At 35.7% G+C, this 23,904-nt stretch overlaps 1 pseudogene; it reads right to left on the bottom strand.

Moving 5' to 3' along the window:
• Positions 1-22,174, bottom strand: part of LOC109062310 — an 83,658-nt pseudogene extending 61,484 nt beyond the window's left edge.
• Positions 22,175-23,904: the final 1,730 nt, after the last annotated feature.

Genomic DNA, 23,904 nt, shown 5'->3' with positions numbered 1-23,904 from the left:
CGATTAACTGGTAGAAATGTATCCGTTTTTGGACTATCGTCTCTATCGCAGTTAGACGCTCACATGACATTGCTGTGTCACAAAAACGTATTGTTTGCAAGGGTTTTTAAGCATTGTGCTTTAAAAACAAGTGATTTTAAGCTGCTGAAATGCAATCAGCAGAGAAAGAGAACTCATTTTGCCATATGCGTGTGCTGTCCGAGAGACTGTTTCTGAGGACTGTCAGAGAGGTGTGCACACATGAGGACAGTGCTCATTGAGCGTGGGAGTATAGATGGGCTTCAGAAAATTTTTGATGTCATTTTCATTTCATCTTGCATTTAATGCCCGATAAAGCAGTGTTTGTGAGCTCAGCGCTGCTTTGTGTACAGCCGTTAATCGGGAAACCTCTATTTCTGCCGCTCTAAAAGCACCTCCTGCTGGCAGAGAATTTACATTTTCAATAAGCCCATTTGATTTACGTAGCAAACATATTTTGCTTGTTATTAGAGATAATCTACTCTAGTGGGACTTCATTCTTTGTGGAAGTCTACCGGAAGTTAAGTTTGGGCCTCAAAAGCACACAAGAGAAAAACGGCCGAAAACACGAGCTGAAAATATGCATATAATAATATATATGGCGCCCCCAGTGGCGTTGGCATTGTTCAGTGCGCAGGTTTCACTCTCCTCGTCACTGTGCGGTTAGACGCTCTGCTCAATATGAATGTGCTCTATCAAAGCCTGCTCCAATAACAGGCTGACAGGAAATTTCAGTGTAGAATACTTGTCCCTGTAGTAGTACTGTACTGTAACATGGTGTAATACAGCTGTACTGGACAACGCTGGTAAAATGATGCCAACTTCACGTGACGCTATGCTCTCCTCACATGCTCTGATAATAATAGCTTTGTAGGACTATACATAACTTGGATAATTAGTCAAAAAGTGAAAAAATAGAAGTGAAAAAAAAAATAATAATATTAATATAAATTCTAACAAGTTTTATTGTGTTACTTTCAGTGAAAGTGTGGTTATTTTATTGGCTTATGTTTTTTAAATTCAGTATCATTAAAATTATTGAGTTACATTTCAAAGTCTTACAAAATTGCTTATATTATTTAATAAAATAATAAATAAATCGATGCATTTTCAGTTTCTTTTTTTTTTTTTTTTTTTCGGCAATGTGCATTCAGAATTTCGGTTTCGGCCCAGAATTTTCATTTCGGTGCATCCCTACTTGTATGTGTCAAAATGCCGTCTTCGCAAGTATCCTCGTAAACACAGCAATTTAGGCCTTGCTGATTAAATGTAAAGGTCTTAAGTGGTAGCAAACAGCTGAGAAAGAAAACACAAGCGTAACAGTAGGCCTATATTGGATTTCGGGCAGCTCTTAAAGTGACAGCAGTCTAATATCCCTGCTGTCTATCATTCATGTTAATCAAACAACAAAAGAGAAAAATTTCTCACTCTTCTTGACTAAATCACTTTTGTAACTTTAAAAAGAAATATATTTAATTTACACTGTGAAAAATATGCAGTTTTTATTCATTTGATTACTTTATACAATGTATGTAGTGTTTCTTATTTATTTGTTCTACTTTAGTTTTTTGTCCCATTTCTTGTAATTAGTTTCTTATTTTTATTAATTGTGACTGTTTACTTGTCTTCAGTGAGCTTGAGTAAGGTTAGTTTAGGTTAGTATTGTTTTTTGTGATATTGAAACTGGTGACAATAATTATAAAGTTTCTATGGTATCAAAAAAATTTTATATCATAAAGACCTTAGGCTATTTAAAGCATTAACATACAACATATATATATATATATATATATATATATATATATATATATATAATATAATATATATATATATATATATATATTTATTTTAGGGTGAACTATCCCTTTAAGAACAGAGAAAATATACGAGTTGTATGGTTGTTTTTACATTTCCACCACATGAGGACCCTGGTGCTGTAATGACAGCACTTAAGCATATTGTAAACAGAGCTAAAAATAAATGGATTAGATTCATAGCAGTTTTCCAACAACCCTTCATCTACAGAAGGCCTGTTTGTTCCCTCAGAGCCTCCGTGTGTAATGTTTAACGAGCTATGGCTGGGACACTGTGGTCTTTTTCCATCAGTGGGTCTAACTACAGTGAAATAAAGAGAGATTTGTGGTGTTCGGAGTGAAAGTTTACCTTGGGTTGATGTGAATGGCTCCTTCTGAGGAGGTCTAGCTGTTTTACATGGTGTCAGTGCAATGGGCACCCATCACTAATGCAGTAACAACCGACTGTGCTAGCACCTTAGCCAGGCACTTTACCATTAGCTCATGCACTTAACACAGGCAATTATGCATGCCTTTAAACAGCATTTTTGTGCTTGAACACCTGACAGTGAAAAACACTGTGTACATGCTTTAGTTTATGACATATGGACAAACAATGAAGTCCATTAAGACTTCCTGTGGCTGTCACTTTATGAAGTATATGTGGAAAAATATGGCCTGGTCAGTATTGCTTCAGTAATACACCAACCAGTGCCTTCTTTCTGAATAACATATTTCTATTCCCCAATTGATAGTATGTTGAAAACAGAAAGTCAAAGGTTGTCAGCTTTGCATACTATACTCGAGGGATTTTCAAAATATGCTTTTGTGTAGGCTTTTTGAGCTAATATTAGCTAATATCAGTCACAAGACCACATGGATAAGGAGTTTGTAATGTTTCCCATTTGACTTTTTGACTTTGTATGAAACTGGCAAAGAAAGCTAGGATGAAGCTGAAAATTTAGGGCAGTGCTAAAGCTTTTATGCAAACACAAACAGAACAAGACAAAGTATCAACTATTTCAAAACATTTTTAAGATTTTTTAATGGTTTAACAAGATTATAATGCCAGATTTTAAAGATTTTAAACTGCTTGCATTTTGAAAGTAGAAGTTACACTCACTCATTTAAAAATGATGTGTGTAGATGTGAATAATCAATAATCAATGATCAATATTGAGAACTGTTGTGCAGCTTAATTTTTTGTGAAAACCACAATACTGCAAGATTCTCTGATGAATAGAAAGTCCAAAATAACACCATTTATTTGAAATAAAATCTTTTTGTAACAATGTCTTTGCTAAATCAAAGTATTAATTAAAAAACACATATACAGACACACTTTGAGCTCAAAGTTTTGAAATGTAGTGTGTCCACAGAAGTACATTTTAGTTTTACTATCCCAGAGGAAAGAGGTTGCCTGTCTAATCATAATGCTACACTCCCTTGTAAGCATACAGGTCATGTGTGCACATATTTAATGTGCAGACTTTAAAAAATATACTGATCTGTCTACACAAAAATGCACGTGGACAGAGAACACGTCGAAAATCCTAAAGAGGTTGTGCGCATGAAGCGAAACAGATGTCAGTAATCATCGAGAATCCATCTCTGTATGGTTTCAACGTCTACCAATGTCATAGGTCTCCGATTAGGATGACATACTTTTTTAAACATATTAAAAGAAAATCAACAAGGAAAAGACAGTTTTACTGAAATGCAATTCCAACATATAAACAGAGCAGAGATATCGCCGCATGCAACGGTGCTGGCCAAGAAGTGGCTGAAGATAACATGCTTCTCAGTGGTCATAACATGGCTCGCAGCAATTTCCTCTTTACTGACCAAAGCTGGAACAAACAACATCCCGAGTCCTCAGCCAACTTCTCCACTTAATTACAAGGCTCAGCAGTTAGGCCATGAAAATCTCTCCCTCTTTTTTTCTCCTTTCCACCATTTTTATTTTTCCCTCTTCCACCATAGCACTAAACTCAGTGAGTGGATCTTTCAGAGGAGGGTTCTCATGGTCCATGGAGCAAAACCCAGCCAGTAAACACAGTAATTTAAAGCCACTCTCCTGGTTGAGTGTAATCATCAGGATTGCTGAGGAGGCCTCGGCCTGGGTAGCTCCATCTCTGGAAGAGGAAAACAACAACTCTTTGCATCCATATAATGGCACGCCTTTGTAAAGGGCCCGTGCAATTTAATTAATTCTGGTAGGAACACACTGGGTTGATTACAGATTAATGACATTACTCTGAAACTGTGTGCTAAATAGCTACTATTGATTATTGCAGAGTCACTGAAGTAACTACTACACTGAAGTAGGACTGAAGTGCTAAAGTTGTACAATATAAGGATGCACTGATATAAAACTCTGACTGAAACAGTTTGGCTGGTTATTATTTTCATGGTGTGTTAAAATTCTACACTACTTTGTCTAAACAAATGAAAAATAAAATACTAAAAAAAACTAAAATCTAGGGCTGCAATTAACGATTGTTTTGATAACTGATTAATCTTTCATTTTTTTTCTCAATTAACTGGAAAAAACCTCCAAAAAATATTAAATACAAAAAAAAGTAATTTAAAAGAATTTATTATATTCATTATTATTATTATAATAAAATAATTATCTTAAAAAAGATAATTTTGCAATGTGCAATTTAAAGGCAATGTAAACACAGTGAAAGCATGCAACGTGCAATTAAATATCATGCAATAATATAATCTTTTTATGTGCAAAAAACAATTAAAATTTTAAACTGCTTGTATTTTGAAAGTAGAAGTTACAATCACTCATTTAAAAATTATATTGTGTAGATGTGAAATCAAATCAAATTTTCTGTTGATCAATTATTATCAAAATTATTGATTAGTTGTTGCAGCCCAACTAAAATCAATCATTTTAAATGCTGAATTTAGGCATCACAACATTGTATTGTACAGTATGAAAAATGGATATTCACCTGAGATTTACAAAAGATTACATTTAATATTAAATTATTATTATAAACTACCTTTTTAGATTTAATTTGTTAGGAAACTGCAAAAATATTCTAAATGGGCATTCACAATTAAATATAGTTAATAAAATTAATTGAATATTAAAAAAAAAATTAAAAAAACCATTCAAATGCATTGAAAATGTATTTTTAAATGAAAAGAGTAAAAATTAACAGCCAAAAATTGATATGGTAACAATATACAATATTACTTTTTTTAAATCAAGTTCATAATTATTTAAGTAGTAAAAGTCCCCTAAAAACAAACTTTGTAACAAGGATTCAGCACTGAGAAGATAAGTGACAAGCAGTGTGTACATGGCCTTGCTCTACTGTTATGGTTAGCAGAACACGAAACACAGAAGCTGAATTAGATTAGAAGATTTTTATGAGGTTTATTTAGAAGAGATAATTGCACAACCATTTTCATGAGCAGACATTCAAGAAATTGTGTCTGCAGTAAAATCAAATGAAAGAGTATACAGCCATGATGACAGACCGCAGAAATTCACTCTAATTCTATCAGCTGAACACTGCTGTCACTATCCCATAATAATGACACACAGCAGATTCATGGAGACCATGGGAAATGCTTACAAGACCATTTTATGTCATTTGCCCTGAAGGCACAGGCCTGGCATAGGAACGCATCATTTCTTTATTTATGAGTATGTTTAGTTTAATTTCTTGTCAGGAAATCCATTAACGTTTTCACCCGTCTGTGTGGGAGTCAGCTAATTCTGCAATAAAGTAGAAACAGTAACACTCTCAAGACAAGGAATGAATCTTTAGCCAAGGCAGACACAACATAATTGCAAGATCTTCTTCTTCATTTTATGTTCTTTTATCTCCTTTTGATGAACTTCTGAGTCTCATGAACAAATAAATGAAACAAATGATTTGTTGTACAACCAGCTGAGCGGTTACTTTGCTTACTTTGAAACTGAGGCAGGCAGAGGTTAGTCTAAGAATCTTTCAATGAAAACAGAATCAAATCAGATATTTGCTGGAGGCTTTGTGAAAGTATTTTACCCCATGATGTGACTTTCAGCACAACATTAGAGATAAGACAAGTGCTGGAACATCCTCTCAGCAAAAAATGCCTTTGAACCAACTCCAAATCCAAGAACACATTCCCTTCGTTCAGCACTAAATCCAGCTGTATACCTACTGAAACTTCTTACATAAGCAAACCCACGGCCTCCATCAAGCTTAACATGCTTTTATTTTTTTATACTTACATTATTTTTATACTACATTATTGTTTGAGAATTGTTGGAAAATGAGGTGATATTAAACACATATTTTTTAGAAAACAAAAGCGTTTTTTGACCTTGCATGCATGTAAACCTACTGTAGGAGAGAGACTCCCAAAATAATATTAGGAACCTTAAAAATGGCATAATAGTGGCTAGTAACTAGCTTTTTAATGACTAGGTAACTGTGTTTGTCACTATTGGTGAGCTCCAGCAGTCTTTGCATTCCTTAAATGCTCTGTCCTCAGTTATGTGAAACACGGATGAAGTGGCAGTTAGTAATTGATCGGTTGATCAAACAGAATTATTCCCAGATCCAGTGGGATTAACGGATTATTGAGCAGGCATAACCGGAGGGGAGGGGCGTGTTGAGTCAACCTGGCTTCCCACCATCTCTTCCCCCCCGATCATTCGAGATTTGGGGAAGGAAGGGGGTGATTCTGCATTGAGAGGTGTAATCCTCCTTTCTCTCTGAGGGTGTGATTGAAGTGAGGGGCAGATGCTCGGGATGGACACTTGAAAGGGGCTTGTTACCCATGCAATGGTCTGGCCTCATTGATTTTAGCCATGGCATAGATCTTTTACAGCTTCCTGCCAAATAAGGTTAACTCAGCCAGCTTGTATTACTGTACAGCGGTGCCTGCAAGTGGAACTGAGTGCAAACTAACCACATTTAAAGCCATTATAAGCGTGGAAGACTGTGTTAAATAGCACTGCTATTTCCTTACGAGTAATTCACTCATGCATGTGGAATAATGACAATTTGCACTTTTGCATGCATTTCTAGAGCTTGGGTTTATGCATTGGAAGATGAAGTGTGTGCCATTTAGGTTTTCAAACACCCTGAACTCTACTGGCTGAGTCAGAAGTTGACATTTGACCCCTCTAATACAAAGTAATTTTAAAACAGCACCACAGTGTAAGGATCAAATGACATGACACTTGTTTTTCTTTTTTTTGCTCAGGTCTATTCAATTATTTAAAAATACATTCAAAGCTGTGCATACATCTCATGAGTCAATAGTGACTAGTGATGCAACGAAATTTCAGCAACTGAAAATATTTGCAAAAATGATTTGGAGGGCCGAAGTAATTGACCAAAATGGTGACATTTAATTACCACTTTTCCAATGACGTGTTTTCATGGAGTCAGTCTACTTTGTGTAGTGTAGGCTACAACAATACTGACAATATCAATTTTTTGTTCACAACAACATACATTTACCTCAGGAAAGACATTCAATGACCATAACTAGAAAAAAAAAAATTAACTCTAGAGAGGAGCATTTTATTAAATATATGCACTGTATTACATATTCATTAAATTTTAACTTAACATACATTTGAATAAATATGTAATGAAAAGTTATGTGTTGTATATTTGAGCAGTCTGACATGTCAACTTAAGGCTCAACCAATTGCATGCATTTGAGGTGGGACTACCTGTCTGTTTGGTTGAACAAGGGAAGATGGCAGAGTGTTTGGGATAATGCACTGATAAAATACACTATATTGTTTTGTTTTTAAAACAGCAGGAGGCCTATACAAAAAATATTCAGTCACCATTTTCAAAAATCGAAATTGTTGTTGATATACGATGCTATATTATCCTGCTTAATGCATGTCACTTCAACTTTAATGCTTCAAAATTTTTACTTTCAGTAAGACATGCAATTACAATAATAGGGTGAAGCTAGCTGCACAGATGGACTAGCTGTTACCATCTGCACTGGGGTCTGTGAGCAATTAACTAACTAGCAGAGGTGAACAGATAATAAACTATACCGCTGATCCATGACAAAAGTGAAATCTTAGTCGTAACAACAACTGTTTTTGCATAATTTTCAACTCACAGACTCAAATGTATAAAACTGAACTAACAATCCAATTACAGTATATTTCAGAAATACACACTATGATACATTATAATGCAACTAAAATCCTGTCCCAATAACTGCCTGCCTCTTCTCCTCCTTTAGTCTGCTGCCCAGCAAAAGGTCGTTGTTCATCTCTGGTACAATTGCTTTGCTTCAGTAGTCACAGCTAATATCCTCTCACCCAAACAAATATGTGAGTCACTGTGCGGATGTCCACAGATAAAGCCAATATATTGTCAAAAGGACCCCAGGTCAAACCCCCTCTATTGGCTTGTAACATTCCAGCTAATGGATTAGTCAAAATGAGAGCAGATGCAGCTGTCGTGTCAGGCTGCCTGTGTGTGACACAAACCCGGCTTACTGTACTTATCAGGAGCCGTGTTTCGTATGGCTGGCAAAGCTCTGCGGGGGACAAAGGCAAGTGGCGCATGTCAAATCGTCACATAGTTCATCCAAAAATGAGAATTCTGTCATTGTTTTATTCATGCTTATGACAAAACCCACATAGTTTATTATTTTTCTGTGGAAAAACAAGGGTTTTCTTCAAGCAGCTCTTTTTCTTATTTGAAAGTTACTTGACACCCAATATTAAAGGGGTCATGAACCGAGAAATCAAAAACCCCTTGATCTTTTGACATTATACTATAAAAACATCCTGTAAATTTCAGGACTCAAAACTTTCTCATAAGTCTAAAAACAGCTTATACTGAAGCCAGTCTGCAAAAGTGATCACTTGTGGAATGTGCCACTTTATGACGTAATAGTGTATCTAAACACTGCCTCTTTGGCAAACTTTATTTTTAATGAAGTTCCAGAACACGTCAGTAAGAACTTGATCCTTTGTTCACTTAATTTTACCACGGATTCATTTACAAACAAGGCACAATTCCGACGTGGGATTTTCAGAAAGATTGAAGCTAAAAAATGATGCTGTGCCAACTAATAATGTTGCACTACACACTATTGCATTGTCTGTTATTAGATCATTTGATATGACGATTTGTGTGTGTTTTACCATCTGTGAAGGACGTAGGCTGTCAAGCATACACAACTGTTAGCCAATCATAGCAGTGGACGTTTACTTCCAAATCTACAATCTGCCATGCCTTTTCAGGCCGTTCTGATGAGAAAATAGCCATTTATTTCTAAATAAGGATGTTTTTTGATGTAAAAATCTATTATAACATTTTTATATTGATAACATTATTGATAACATTATACTTGACAACATTAAGTAGCTAGACCTCAGAGAACTGTACAAAATAATAAAAAAGGCAGTTCATGACCCCTAAAAATCATCTATATAATTTATACACTGTTTCAAAATGTTTGATAGAAAAAGCTAAATTCAAGTCATTATTCGGTGATAATATTCCCTTCCAGTGAGCTGCTTCTTAAAAAATGTAAAAGAGTCAGTGAGTTGAACCTAAGAACCGAATAAATTGTTATTATTATTCTTTTGAACAAGTTCTTTTAAAATGAACTGGTTGAATTGGCCCAAAACCCAGTCTAAATGATTTATTTACCAATCAGAATGGTTTGCTTATGAAATTTACCAGCTCTTCAAAAGATTCAATGTAAAAAAAAAACAAACAAAAAAAAAACTTTGGAACAGCATGAGGGTGAGTAAATAAGATGAACTATTCTTTTACAGAGTCAAATGTCGCAGGAAAAGAGAAATAAAACAAAAGATGAAATATTACAGGCAAAAAAAATTGGACAACTTAAGAGTGGACACAAGAAAAAAAATATATATATAATATATAAACAGAATGAAAAGTTTAGTCTGGTGTTAGATCGGAGCTATGCTCTCCAGATTCACCAAAACCTCACGTCAAATCTCCATACATGGCCTCCACAAGAAAGCACGCTTATGTCACGGCACATATGCACCACTGAATATTTTTAGCTCAACAACTTGCCACACTTGCTATCATGGAGAGGAACCTCAGTGTGTGTGTGTGTGTGGGTCAATAGGAGACAAACTGACAAGTATGTGTGAGTGGGAGACAGTGAAAGTGTTTTCACACATTCAACACTTACTCAAATAAACCGAAAATAAGCAATCACCCACACTAAAGACATCATGCTAGCCACAAATGTCCTCGAACTGTTAGCACAGGCAACACTTCCAAACGCTTCTTAATCTCCGGCCCTGTAAGAGCCTCTGTCTGTCCAGTCTAGATTAAAAATACAGGAAAAGCTCACTCTGGCAAAGTAAACACACAACCGTGCGCTAATAAAAAGGGTTATTTATGGTCAGGGCACAGCTAGGATGGATGTTGGCACACTAGCCTAGCATTTGAGGTTTAGCTTCTCAGCAGGGCATTGAGAACAGACGTGTATAAAGTCACAAAAAATATATATTCAGAGGATCATCTCTCTTAAAGAAAGAAGTAAAAAGTTATAATTATAGTAAATTTTACTATGAGTGTGGTTTTATTGGCTTAAAATAGTAGTGAAAATTGGAGTAAGTTGTTGTATGGAAGCTAATCTGAGGGTTGTTGGTGTAAAAGTGTACCCAACAGGAGGAAAGGAGAGGTATGCAAGGCCTTTACACATGTGACCAGAACTAATGAGAAATCCCGGGTGGGCTTTCTGTTAATACACACACACACACACACACACACACACACACACACACACACACACACACACACACACACACACACACACACACACACACACACACACACACACACACACACACACACTCACACACAAAGGCAACACTGGCATGGTTTCACAAAGGCACCAACATTATTTCAGTCTTCAATACACAATTCTAACTGTGGGAAATGTGAGAATGGTAGTGAATTAGCAAATTTAAAGTGCAAAACTCTACGTCACAATGGTTTGCTGTGCTTGTTGTATGGCTGAACAATTTGCAGAAAAAAATACTATAATATTTATTAATATTAAATAATATAATGAACTATAATATTTTAATAGTTCACTATAAAATAAAAAAATAACAATTACCAATATTGTAAAATTTAATTTAGTTTTAGACCTGTAACTTGTAATTACAAAACAAATATTTATATGGTCATTTATTTTTCAAACGTTTCAAATCATGATTTTATGGTGATTTAAATTAAAGGGAGAGTTCATCCAAAAATGAAAATTCTGTCATTAATTATTCACCCTCATGTTTTTCCAAACCTGTGAGACCTTCGTTCATCTTCAGAACACAAATTAAGATACTTTTTATGAAATCTGAGAACTTTCTGACCCTCCAGAGACAGCAACGCAACTACCACGATCAAAGCACAGAAACGTAGTAAGGACATCATTAAAATAGTCCACGTGACATTTGTGGTTTAACCGTAATTTTACGAAGCTACGAGAATACTTTTGAATTCAACTATTCTTCTCTACTTTCTGTGTGCACAGAAATCAAAAATAAAGACTTTATTCAACAATTCTTCTCTTTCACGTTCACCGCCGTTCACGAAAGTACCACAACGCATCCGTGTGAATTGTTGAATAAAGTCATTATTTTTGTTTTCTTTTTGCACGTAGCACACTTCTCGTAGCCCCATAAAATAATAGGCCTAATAAAATATGGTTGAACCACTGATGTCACATGGAATATTTTAACGATGTTCTTACTACGTTTCTGGGTCTGGAAACATTTCAGTTCCACTGCTGTCTATGCTGCTTCTCAGATTTCAACAAATATATATTCGTGTTCTGAAGATGAACGAAGGCCTTAAGGGTTTGAGATTTTTTTTCTTCTGATTGTGCGGATTATTCTGTGTTACTTCTGAAGCCATACGGTTCCTTAACGTGAGCTACATATGAATATTTAAGTCTTTACATTAAAGTTCACACAAACTCTTTTCTCTGCTGTGGCTATCAGTCATTCGTTCAGCCTTTAAATCCTGGTCGCATTTGGTTACAACAGTCAGCTCAGTAAAGCTCTCCCCAAGATCATTCTGTGTTCCCATTATTATACTTGATTTGTATATACACGTGTCTATGATTTTGCAAAAAGGACTTTATCTTCTTGCCGGAGTTTAATGTTGTTTTGTTACTTGTTACCAGGTGTCTGTGAGAACAAAACACGGGCGTAGAAAAGACTATACATTTTTTTTTTACGTGCACAGTAACTGAAATTTAAATCTTAAAAGAAATGCTCAATAACTGTTGCACAGATGTAATACACTACACATCAATTTCTCTTTCCTTTGTGCTTTAAAAAGGTGGATCGGAGCATCCCTAGAGATGAGTTCAAGTTAAAGGGGTCATATGATGCGATTTCAATTTTTCCTTTCTCTTTGGAGTGTTACAAGCTCTTGGTGCATAAAGAAGATCTGTAAAGTTGCAAAGACTAAAGTCTCAAATCCAAAGAGATATTCTTTATCAAAGTTAAGACTCGTCCACACCCTCCTAAACGCCTCGTTCTAACACACCCCCACATGTCTACATCACTATGTGGGAAAATTTGCATAACACCACCCAAATGTTCACACAAAGAAAGAAGGCTTAACTTTGATTCTCGCTGTTGCCGCCGGCGCCATGTTGTGGTGACGCTGTTTCATTGTGAAAGTGAAACTACTTTGTTTGGTCTTCCAAAAGAGGACACAACTAGAAATCAGTGGTTAATTTGTACACTGTTCCAGAACAGTTCAACCCAAATATTCAGATGTGTGCAGCGTCATATTTTCGTCATATTTTCCGAATCCTCTCAGGTGGAAACAATGGTGGACGTCTCGACAAACTTCTTCTACAAATGTAAGTAGCTTGTTGTCATTGTTGTATATATATATCAAATGATTAAGTAAGAGATTTTAAACATTATATGACGTTCTTTATATGGTTTGTTTGAGTCTAACGGCTTTTAAGTTTTACATGTTTTAAAAATTTATTAGCTAGCCTACGATGCTGCTTACAGTACCAAAACAGAAACGCGTTTGATAAAGCTAATAAATTTACAAACCTTAAATATCTTATATTTTGCTGTTTTTACAGTGACTGATGAGGAAGTAAGAATATTTATTCACCTAAGGGAAGCACATGAACAGCTGTTTACTGGCAGACATAATAGCGCCAGAGATGGCTGGAAGTAAGTAACATTATCAATAAACAACCACATTTACAGTAATTAAAGCCTGCTTGCATCTTTTAGGAATGTTGAAGTTCGTTAACCATGGCAAAAACTTCACCTTTACATCTTCTTCAATTTCATAACTGTTTTAGTGCAAGCTGATAATTTTAGTGTGATTTTTATCTGAGTGATTGCAATATGTTTATATATACGCACAGAAAAGAGTTAAAGAATAATTTAAGTATTCTTTGTGCTTTTTACATTACATTTTACATCCCCACAACAAGCAGCATGCAAGTGGGAAAATTTAAAGAAAATATACAAGGTAGGTTTTCTGATCAAATACATCAACATGGTTTATTTTTGTTAAATATATTAATTTCATTATTGTTTTTACAACCTAAAATTAGAAAACTAAGAAAACAACACCAAACTTTGAAACTTAAGCTATATACAATCAAGCAGTTCTGTTTTTTCTGAGGAATTGAAAACTCCCCAATCTGGAGTATCCACAGAGGGCGGAGGTGACACAGCTATCTCATGGAAGTGGTTTGCTGACATGCATGCATGGGTCTAAACCCTCAATAGCACCTTCAATTTTAATTGCCTCATGCATGGCAGAGAACCCTTCTGTGGCAGTAAGAAAGCAGCCAGGGCCATCGGCAGAGCAGCCAGGGTCATCAAATCAAAGAAGGGGCACTTTAGGTCAGGGAAGGGAGGAGAGGAGGCCTAAAAAGAGGAAGGGTGGAGATATAATTCTGCAGTTCCTCACGGAGGAACCAGAAGATGCAATGGAGTGTGAGAAAAGAGCAGAAGAGAGAGGGGAGATGATGTTGAAGCTGTTAGAGAAAATAGTTGAAAAAATGTCATTTATTTTTATAAGTTATTAATGAGTTAAAATAAAACACTGCAGTCACTTAATTTTTGTGTCTTAATCTCAATGAATTTATTTTTGCATTTAAGCTGCCTTCATGTGCTATTGGAATTTTCATAAATACAACTTCAGGAGGCATTCAGGTGCAACTTCAGAGTAGGAAACCCTCAACTATGATTGGGAAACTTGGGGATAACTTGGATACCAGAGTTTACAAATTAAAAGAACTTAAAACTTTTAACATGGCGTAAAGGAGTATGCATTCTGTAGTGCATTTAGTTAGTCTAACACAGTATATGTAGCAAGGTTTTTTTTTTTTTTTTTTTTTAAATACACTGAACAAAATTATAAACGCAACACTATTGTTTTTGCCCAGTCTTTGTTTTTGGTGGGTCAGTCACAGGCCTCCCGGTTTTCATTCAAAATATCTTTAATTGTGTTCCGAAATGAACAAAGCTTTTACGGGTTTGGAACGACATGGGGGTAAGTGATTAATGACAAAATTTTCATTTTGGGGTGGAGTATCCCTTTATTTATAGTTATTATTATTTAACAGACCCTGGATATCCCCCAAATATCCAAAAACCTCATTTTGTGATCACGCATGGCCTGGAGATTAATGGAGTGGAATAGCTTCCTGTTCAGGTAACAAGGCATCCTCACTTGGTGGTTTAATCTTGACCTACAAATTATGAAGAAAAAGTGTCTTTTGAAGAGGATGCGACACTCAGCTTAACATCTTTTGTGCCCTATGGAGCAACAACATGAGGATAAGTGAAAAATTCCAATCCTGTTATATTTACAGAATTTGTTTTAATAATAGGACAAAGAGATGAATTGTAAATTCATTGCTATCATTGTTGATTACATTTATTTGTTGATTGGTTGAAAGTATGACAATTTTACAGAACAGGCAGAAGGCCCACCTGATATCCATCAATGCTGCCAACAGCATTTTGGAAAACTCCAGAACCAGTAAGATCAGCAAAACCTTGGCCAATGATAGGAAGATCCTCTGGTCGTGGAAAGGCAATTACTCTGGCAAGCATTTTTAATATCGCCTGGTGTATAGAAATTAATATTAATTTAAAAGAAAATGTGGACACACACAAAAAAAAAACATATTTATGTCCACTTAGCCATATGTCATGTTATGATATGTTTACATAACTGCCTTTGCGATCCTCTGCACAATCCTGTGTACTGTAGCCTGGGGGATATGAAATGTATTTGCCACTAGTCTGTACGATGCTGCACTTGCTAACCAGTACACAAACACAGACACCTGGATCTCGCATCTCCATTCTTGGTCAGAAGGTTAGCAGAGAATTTAAACAAGGCTGAACAGGGACTGTCTTGATAACCTAAAATCTGGCTTCAGTTCACTGGTGCCATCAAATATTCTTTCAAGCACCCGGACCCATTCACCTGCATGTACCTTACATTCCTCCTAATCTGGAATTAAAAAAAAAAAAAAAAAATCACACCAAACCTGTTTAAACTCTGTTACAATTATCCTTTTCGAAATAAAGTTTTTTTGTTGTTGTTGTTGTTGTTTTTTTTGTAAATGACATTAAACTTGTCATTTGTAACTAAAACAAAGGGTTTTTTGAGCACTTTTAATAAAATTGTCAATTTTAGCTTGTTTTATGATACTCATTTTGCATATGTTTACCTACATTTTTTTTTAGTATAGAAATTAAACATTTAGGTAAACATCTTCAGTAACACCATGGACCCCCTAGAGGTCAGTGAACATTAACTTAATATCACTTGAAAACATTTTTATCATACCGCTCGTTGTCTAATAGACAACAGAACTTGACGCCGGTATCTCCGCTGCCTTGCCCGAGCTGCTCTTCTCCGTACCAAGCGCTTATATAAGGTAAGAACAATAAAAAAAAGATAACGAAAGGAAAGATTTTGTTAAACCAGCGTGAAACCTCTAATTTAAAAAATAAAAAACTCTAATCTCTAAATACACAATACACAAAACATACAATAAAAAAAAAAAAACATGACAAAAAAGTTTTGAAAAGAGAAACTTTTATTATACTTTCACAAAAGTAAAAACATCGTTAGAAAGATAACAATCTTGTTAAAATGTATAATTAATATTCGGTTGAATACTAACAGCCGAACATTAAACTTATTTTTCAGAATATACTTCAAATAACATTAATAATACACATCTACAAAGATATCGGTCCTGCCAGATGTTGATAAATAATACTAGTGCGATGTTTTACGATGCGACTAATCTGTCGCCAGAAATTACGAATCATAAGTGTCCCAAAGTGTAGTGAGCCAGGATTTACCAGTGCCGGACTTCGTGTACACGATATACTGATTCACGACCTGGAGAGCTAGGGAGATGATTGAGACACCCCCATGGTTTTATGTTTACGCGGCACGATGCAACGCAATGCATAAAAACACAGTGTAAAGGCCCATTCACACCAAGGACGATAACTATAAAGATAAAGATATATATATAGTTCTAAAAATCGTTTTCAGTATTAAAGAACAGCAGAGTCCACACCACAACTATAACGATAAAGACAAAGAAAAATGATATCATTGGAATCACTTTTTTAAAACGATTTTTTTTCCAGCTGATGAACGATAAAAAATGACAGCCAATCAGAATCCATCCTGCTGTAACAAGCTTGAGAATTTAAAGCGCCAGACAAGCATGCGCTTAGAATAAACAGAAGATATCGTTCGCTGGTGTGTGTTTTTTTTAGCAACATTATATGACCCCCTTTAAGCAGCATTTACTATGAAACGAGACACTGAAAACACTGGATCATGAGCTGCTTGTGTGTAAATGAAAACAGTGCCACGCTTCACTCCGAAACACGCAGCACATATATTTAAATTAAATCATATGCTTTGCAATTTGATTATCACACTAAGCCATATAGCAGCTTCACTTTTAAAATAATAATGTTGGTCATAATACACTTTTAAAGGTTTTAAGAGCTGCTCTGTTCTGGTACACAGTGGGTCATGCTGACCTGAACTACAACAATAAAAAGAGCAAGTCAATTTCAAAACTCTTTTAAAGCTTTCATCTGTTTGCCAGACTTATTAGTGAGCATCTGATCTTCTAACCCATCCTCAGATTACTCGCGGTATGACCCACAGCTTTGAGGAAACTGACCTTGCCATGGCAGCACTGGCATGACATTAGACTCTAGAAAGATTTATCATGTTCTTTCAGTTTGTTCCTCAAGGCTCTTTTCACATCCCACGCATCCTTGTAAACGCTAAATATTATTTATCTACTTTCCATTTTCCAGTTCTAGGGTGTGTAACCTTCTATGTGTGGGCTTGTAAATCATAACTCAGGTTAAGAAAAACATTGACAGAAACACTACAGACCAAAAACTTGGTTAAAAATGCAAGGAAATAAAAGAGAATATTAGAAAAGGATAATGTCTGTTTATTTCAGGTTTTGCGCATGCTTTCACAAATGAGTTCCCATAACTTTCCAGTTATTTTTTAGTCACAGGGATTGCTTAAAATATTTTAGAGCTGAACATAACTAGCAAAATTCATGTTCACACTTTTACATGCCTTTATACAGTAAGAATTCATTCATTACTATGGCTTGTCCTGGCCTGGAAACCACAATTTTTAATTCCCGAATATGTCAAGGTTTCATGATCCCTGGTATTTGTATAGAAACACAAGTCTGTGCGTGTAAAGAAAAGCCTGACGTCATCTAGTTCAAACCAAACGACTTTCGCAAACAAATAGACGCAACCATTAACATGTACGAACTGAAGCAGAATAAATCCGCATATCTGGGTGGGGAGTTATTTAAGACAACCCTGCATAATCTAAACTCATTTTAAGATGAAAATATTATGATTACACAACACTGTACGATAACTATGAGGTTGCTTTGTGTTTCTTGGATGTATCATAAAATGGTACAGATGTACAAGGTCACTAAAATGTCAAGTTCAGGTTAAAAGTCACCTGAAGCTCTTCTGCCACAAAGCAACAGATGCTGAGAGGCAGATTCACAACCTCCTAAAATACACACTCATTAAAAAAAATTCTACCTCACACCTTTCTCTCTGAACATTATTTAACTGAGCATTAACAAAGCTGAAGCAACAGACCAAAAACTAGAATGCAATATACGCAATCTTTCACTCAGTGACACATATATTTGGTGACACAGTGCTTATCAAATCGCTAGAACAAAACTGACATAATCAATATCACAAAACACGAGTTTAAATTACATACCAAGAACACATAGACTGGTATTTAAGGCTATGCATTTAAATGAGAGGGCCAGCCCTTCAGGATCTATGTCTGCTACCACCTGTTAACCCTGGCCAACACCCTCCAGACCCGTGGTTTCACACTACAACCGTCCCACTCTGCTCCACACCACACTCCCATAGAACATGAGGTGAGGGGTTAATCTGATATTGTGCTGAAGGAAACTACAAAGCGGCGAGCAGATGGCCATCTTTGAGCAAGGTTTCTGCTAATACAAGAAAGCCAGAGATGGAAACAAGAGAAGCATTTTTGACTTCGACCGCAGCATTTTTGGCTGGACGTTCACATCTTTGTGCAGATAATGAAGAAGATAAAACAGTGCAAATGCACATGTGAGGTAAACTGAACCTTGATGTGTTCCTCCATGGGTAGATATGGAGAAACCAAATAAGGGATGGGTCAAATTTAAAAGACATTATTGAATAATACGCTGTGTTTCATCATTTTGACCTGAGAAAAACCTGCACTTAAGTTTACTTTGTTGGCCAAATACAGATGAAGATAGAAAGCCTTTTAAAGAGTATGGAAAGTGCAATAGACAGTCAGATGAAAATCCATCATGGTCTTTCCCACAACGTATTCCTCTGTGAGATCCGGCAACAAAATAACATTTGCTGGATGTGAGAGTGTGGGAGTATTTGAACTTCCTCATCACATTTTTTTTTTTCCTAATGGGGGGAGGGGTGATGCCATCAGCCACACATTAAATATGTACATGCATAGCTATAACCACAAAACAATATACAACCAAAAAACAACAAACAAACAAACAACCAACAAACAGTTAAAAAAAAAACAATTACAAATTTTTACAAAAAAAACAAAAAAAAAAAAAACTGGTGGTCTTTTTCCTTTGTATAACCCTGTGAACTGTTTATATAAAAGTATTTGTAATTTTTTTGGACAGACCACTTTCATCAGACTGGTTTAATCATGTGGTTATCAAAATAATCTCCTGTATTATTTTGGTGGTTATCAGTACATTTTAAGGTACTTCAAGTAGGTTGGTAAATTAGCATTATATCACTTGATGAAATATATAGTTGAAAGTTGTAAAATATACACAGGCATCAATATGCCACCCAGTAAAACCTGAAACTTCCACCATATTTGTTATTGTGAATTTTTGGCAAAACAAACAAAAAATTTAAAAACACAAAAAACCCTTACAGTGTAGATCTGTTAGTCTGACTGCACAAAAACCAGACTGATTTCAGTCAGACCCAACATCATTAAATTGATCAATTGTGGTAAATGAATAGACGCAACATGTACGGATAGAATTAGAGTAAATCTTGTTCTCTGGTGACTCTTATTTAAAATTCCCCTGCATAATCTTAACTCATTCCAATATGAGAATATTATGATATCACAACACTCCACAATAAACATGAGGCTGTTTGTGTTTCTTGGCTAAAGCATGAAACAGTGCAGATGTATCAGATCACTAAAATGTCAACTTCAGTGCATTATGGTTAAAAGGCATCTAAAGATCTCCTGCCACAACGAAACACACACACAGCCGAAGAATGCACCATGAGGCAACAGATGCTGGCAGGCAGATTCATGACCTCCTAAAATACACACTCATTAACAACCCTTGTACCTCACACCTTCTTCTCTGATCACCATTTAACCAAGCTATAGCAGGCTTTTGTGCATTTAAGATACAGTTTTCATCTTGCTGGATGAAGCCAAGCTAGAATTGCAATATCTGTTAGTCTGACTTAACGAAAAGCAGACTGGCACAATCTCAGTGAGAACAAAGCATTCACATGACATTTTAAAAAGACGGATTTCACTTTAATACAACCAAAATCAAACATTTAAAGGAGTCATGACAAGACATCAAATTTACCTTTATATCTGGCATATTGGCAAAAAGCAAATGTAAATTACAATCACTGCCGCTATCTTGTCTACACTGGATACAGGATACATCTTGTCTATACTTCAAACAGCTCGTTCGCATATTTGTACAGATATCAGAAGGATCCCAGCGTAAGGAACAAGTGGATAGTTTATTTTAATGGCAGCATGGATCGTGTCAGAGGATTGATCGGGGCATGTTGTTTTGTAATCGATGCACAGTGTCATGGAGAGTTCACAAAAAACATTTGTTGAAAGATGAAGCTGTCCTATATCTGACTGCAACTGCTTCACAAACTGCAAGTAAATGATTCAATAATGCTTTGTCTGGAAATGACCATTTTATTTTGATTATGTTGTCAAAACACACATGCAATAGTTAAGGGGCTTTGATAATGTTTCCTTTGCAATGACATTAGCCAATCATAACAGTGACCAATTACTGAGAAGCCTTAAAAGACACGCCCCTTAAAAACAGTCATTTCAGAGAGGTTCAGAATGAGGGCTGAAAATAATAATTTTCCCACATATTTATTTGTTTTTTGTGCAAAAAACTTTGTTAACTTTATAAGTAAACCTCAAAGAACATATTAAAATAATAAAATAAAAAAAAAAAATCCATGTCATGACCCCTTTACAGTGCACATAAAAGCACTTCTTGACAACTAATCCAGTTAAGCACAGGGAGTTTATGTATCAGAGAATTACTGTTAAAAGTGCTCTCAGTAACTTTTTGTTTACTGTCACCAACTGGCCTGGATGTATTAAGATTTACTAGCTGCTGCCGCTTTACACTGAAACACTTACTCAGTCACTGGTACTTAGAGGATTTGTAAAGTACTAGTCAAAAGCTCTATATAAAGTAAACATATTAGTAATAGTAGTAGTATGCACGGCTGGTCAGGTGAAGTCAGCAGGGCGGCACCTATTGAATGAATGGGTGGCCCGCAACATTTAAAATAAAACATCCTTATCTTCATAAAAATTGTTTTTAATAAGTGCCTTTCTTTTTTTAATATTTATTTTATTTTTAATTTTTTTTTTTTTTTTTTTTTTCAGCAAGTGTTTGAGTGTGTGTAAAACATTTCAATCTACCAAAAAATGCACTGATCAAGAAAGCAAGTTTATCATGGTGGCCAGTTTCATGTTTAACCTGAAACTCTGAATCATTTAATTACTATGAATCATTTAATTTTACATAATGTACTCCGATATATACCAGTATATACATAAAAAAAAATTATATTTATATATATATATAATATTTTCAAATATGACAGCGCAAACAATTGCTTTCCAGCTGCAACCTCAGAGACTGAATGAGCTGAATAAAGCAATTATACATCAACATGACAAAACAGTAATGACACAACTAACAGTTAGCCTAATAATTATTGCTTATTTTGATAATTTTGATGTTGTTATAAGCATATACATCTAGAATACACACAAATGTGAGCATTTAAGTGAATTCCACAGTTATACTGCAAAACACACATAGACATTTGGATTTAAACGGTGTTGCAACTTTTGTTTAATCTGTGCCATTTCACTGGGGTAATGTATCAGCAACAATAGCTCCCACAGAAGTTGAAGCGCACTAACGTTACTGCTTAACTCCGGCGTTCACAATACATAACAGGTTAAACCCAGCACGCAACAACAGAAAGTATAAAACCCAAAGCAATGTTTAAATCAAGAGTTGGTGTTATTTCCTTACCTGCATTTAAAGCGTTGAACTCTTCTCTGGAACAAGACCGCGTCGCTTCGGCTCCCACAGACTCGCAGTGATTTGAACCGGATTAATCCGCAGGAGAGAGAGAGAGAGAGAGAGAGAGAGGGGGAGAGAGAGAGGAGACTCTCGGTCTGTAAACTTCACCGGGAGCGCTGCTGCCCGCCGGTGAACACACGTGTGTTTGTGCCTCGCTGTCTGTCTCCACGCAAAGAATGATTTACTAAAAACTAACAAGTGAAATGTGTCCCTGTGTGTTTTTATGCGCGCAGTCTCTCGTCGCTCACCCGCGGCTCTGTGTGTATTTGGAGAGGGATAACGGGAGGAGAGCGTGGGTTCACAGAAGCGTTATTGTCCGCGAGTGCGACCCGGCGGCCGCTGATGGAAAAGGGCTGGGCTTCAGACAGCGCCTATCCACTCACAAGAGACAAAAACAGCCATCTTTACTCATCTAAACGCTTTCAAACATTCCCTATCTGCGGATTATTTGTTAAAAACAACAAAAACAAACATTCGTTTGTTAGCATGTAAAGAAAAACGTTTTTGTTTGTCATAATAAGAAAAATCTAAACTATTTATTTATTTGTTAAAAAAATACATTCTTTTGTAACATTTGTTTGTTAAAACAGTGTAGCCTGCATTTGTCTGTCTGTTTATTTGTTAAGTGGTTTGTTTGTCTTAATTCAGTGAATTTTGGTTCTGTGAAGAGAGAGAAAAAAAAAAAAAAAACCTTAAACCCTAAACACAGATGACCGTGATTTTCTTTTGGAAAACCTTTGAAAATTTTATAATGAATAAATAAATACATTTTAAATAAGGACTGTAAATAAATTCTAAATAATAAATAAATCAAGACTGTATTTTTGTGAATATCTATCTATCTATCTATCTATCTATCTATCTATCTATCTATCTATCTATCTATCTATCTATCTATCGTTCTTGTTTATTTCACATTCACTTAAACCATAAAGCATTGCCAATTTAGATCTTAACACAATGTGAAATGGAAGCCCCATTCAGTTTCAGCTTTATTGAGAGGGTGACAGGGTCAAAGGTCACGTTTGGGCTTACTATCAATCCAAACAAAGCGTGTAATTGAAAGGAAATGCAAAATAGCGTAGGAAACATAAATGGGATGATATTTTAAATCAGTTGCTTTATTTAGGAAATTTTGTAATTTTTATCCTGATTGATCGTTTCAAACATTCTACCTCTGGCAGTATTTCTATGTGTGCCACAGACAGAGAGAGAGTATACGCTCAAGGTCCCACAGATGGTGGGTGTGTTGAGTAGGTGTTTGTTTGAGTGGGTGTGTCTGTGCGGTGGGAGCTCACAGTGTGCCAAAGAAAGAACACACAAACACATTCATGAAAACACACCCAGTCGCGCCACACCTCTCATCCAGCATCACCGCCATGTGACCAATCCCTCTTCACCTCATAGTGGGCATCATAAAAATACAACCAATCTCCTGTCACCCCTTCGTATGCCCCATGGGCAGTCTCTTCCACACCTTCAAAGTAAACCGACATCAAGGCCTTACTCTTTTCCACAAACACATCATGTTTATTTGACCATATCAGAGCGGTTTCATTGCTTTGAAAATCACAGTGTAGTGGAGTGTATTTTGAATATGTGTGTTGCAGTTATGGACACTTTTTGAGTACATTATCAAAGGTGACAAAGAGACCTAAAGCCAAGATTGATTTTTGACACACACACACACACACACACACACACACACACACACACACACACACACACCAATATACTCTTTACAAACCTCCTTAAGATGACATTTAATTAAGCTAGAAAAACTGAACTGAGCTGAATGAAACGGTCAAAAGCACTCTGTCAAGACGCCTAAAGATATAAAAGGATTAATTTCACCTAAGACTTGTAATGTTGCCTACAACCCGAAGAGGACGCTGTTGTCAAAATATTCAATTTACGATTTTTAAACAGTAGGGTATTCACTACATAGACTACATAGACTTGGATAGTTGCCTCTTTTTACTGCAATGAACATTTATGGTAGGTACTTGAAATTAAGTAGAAAAATTAAAGTCTAAAACTTTGATTTTAGATTTGAATTAAAAATTTAAATGTTTTAAACCTA

The sequence above is a fragment of the Cyprinus carpio genome, chromosome B23 (assembly GCF_018340385.1).
Source record: "Cyprinus carpio isolate SPL01 chromosome B23, ASM1834038v1, whole genome shotgun sequence".
In the NCBI taxonomy this organism is placed as follows: Eukaryota; Metazoa; Chordata; class Actinopteri; order Cypriniformes; family Cyprinidae; genus Cyprinus; species Cyprinus carpio.
The sequence above is the reverse complement of the archived record's forward strand: the minus strand, read 5'-3'. Positions and strand labels throughout refer to the sequence as shown.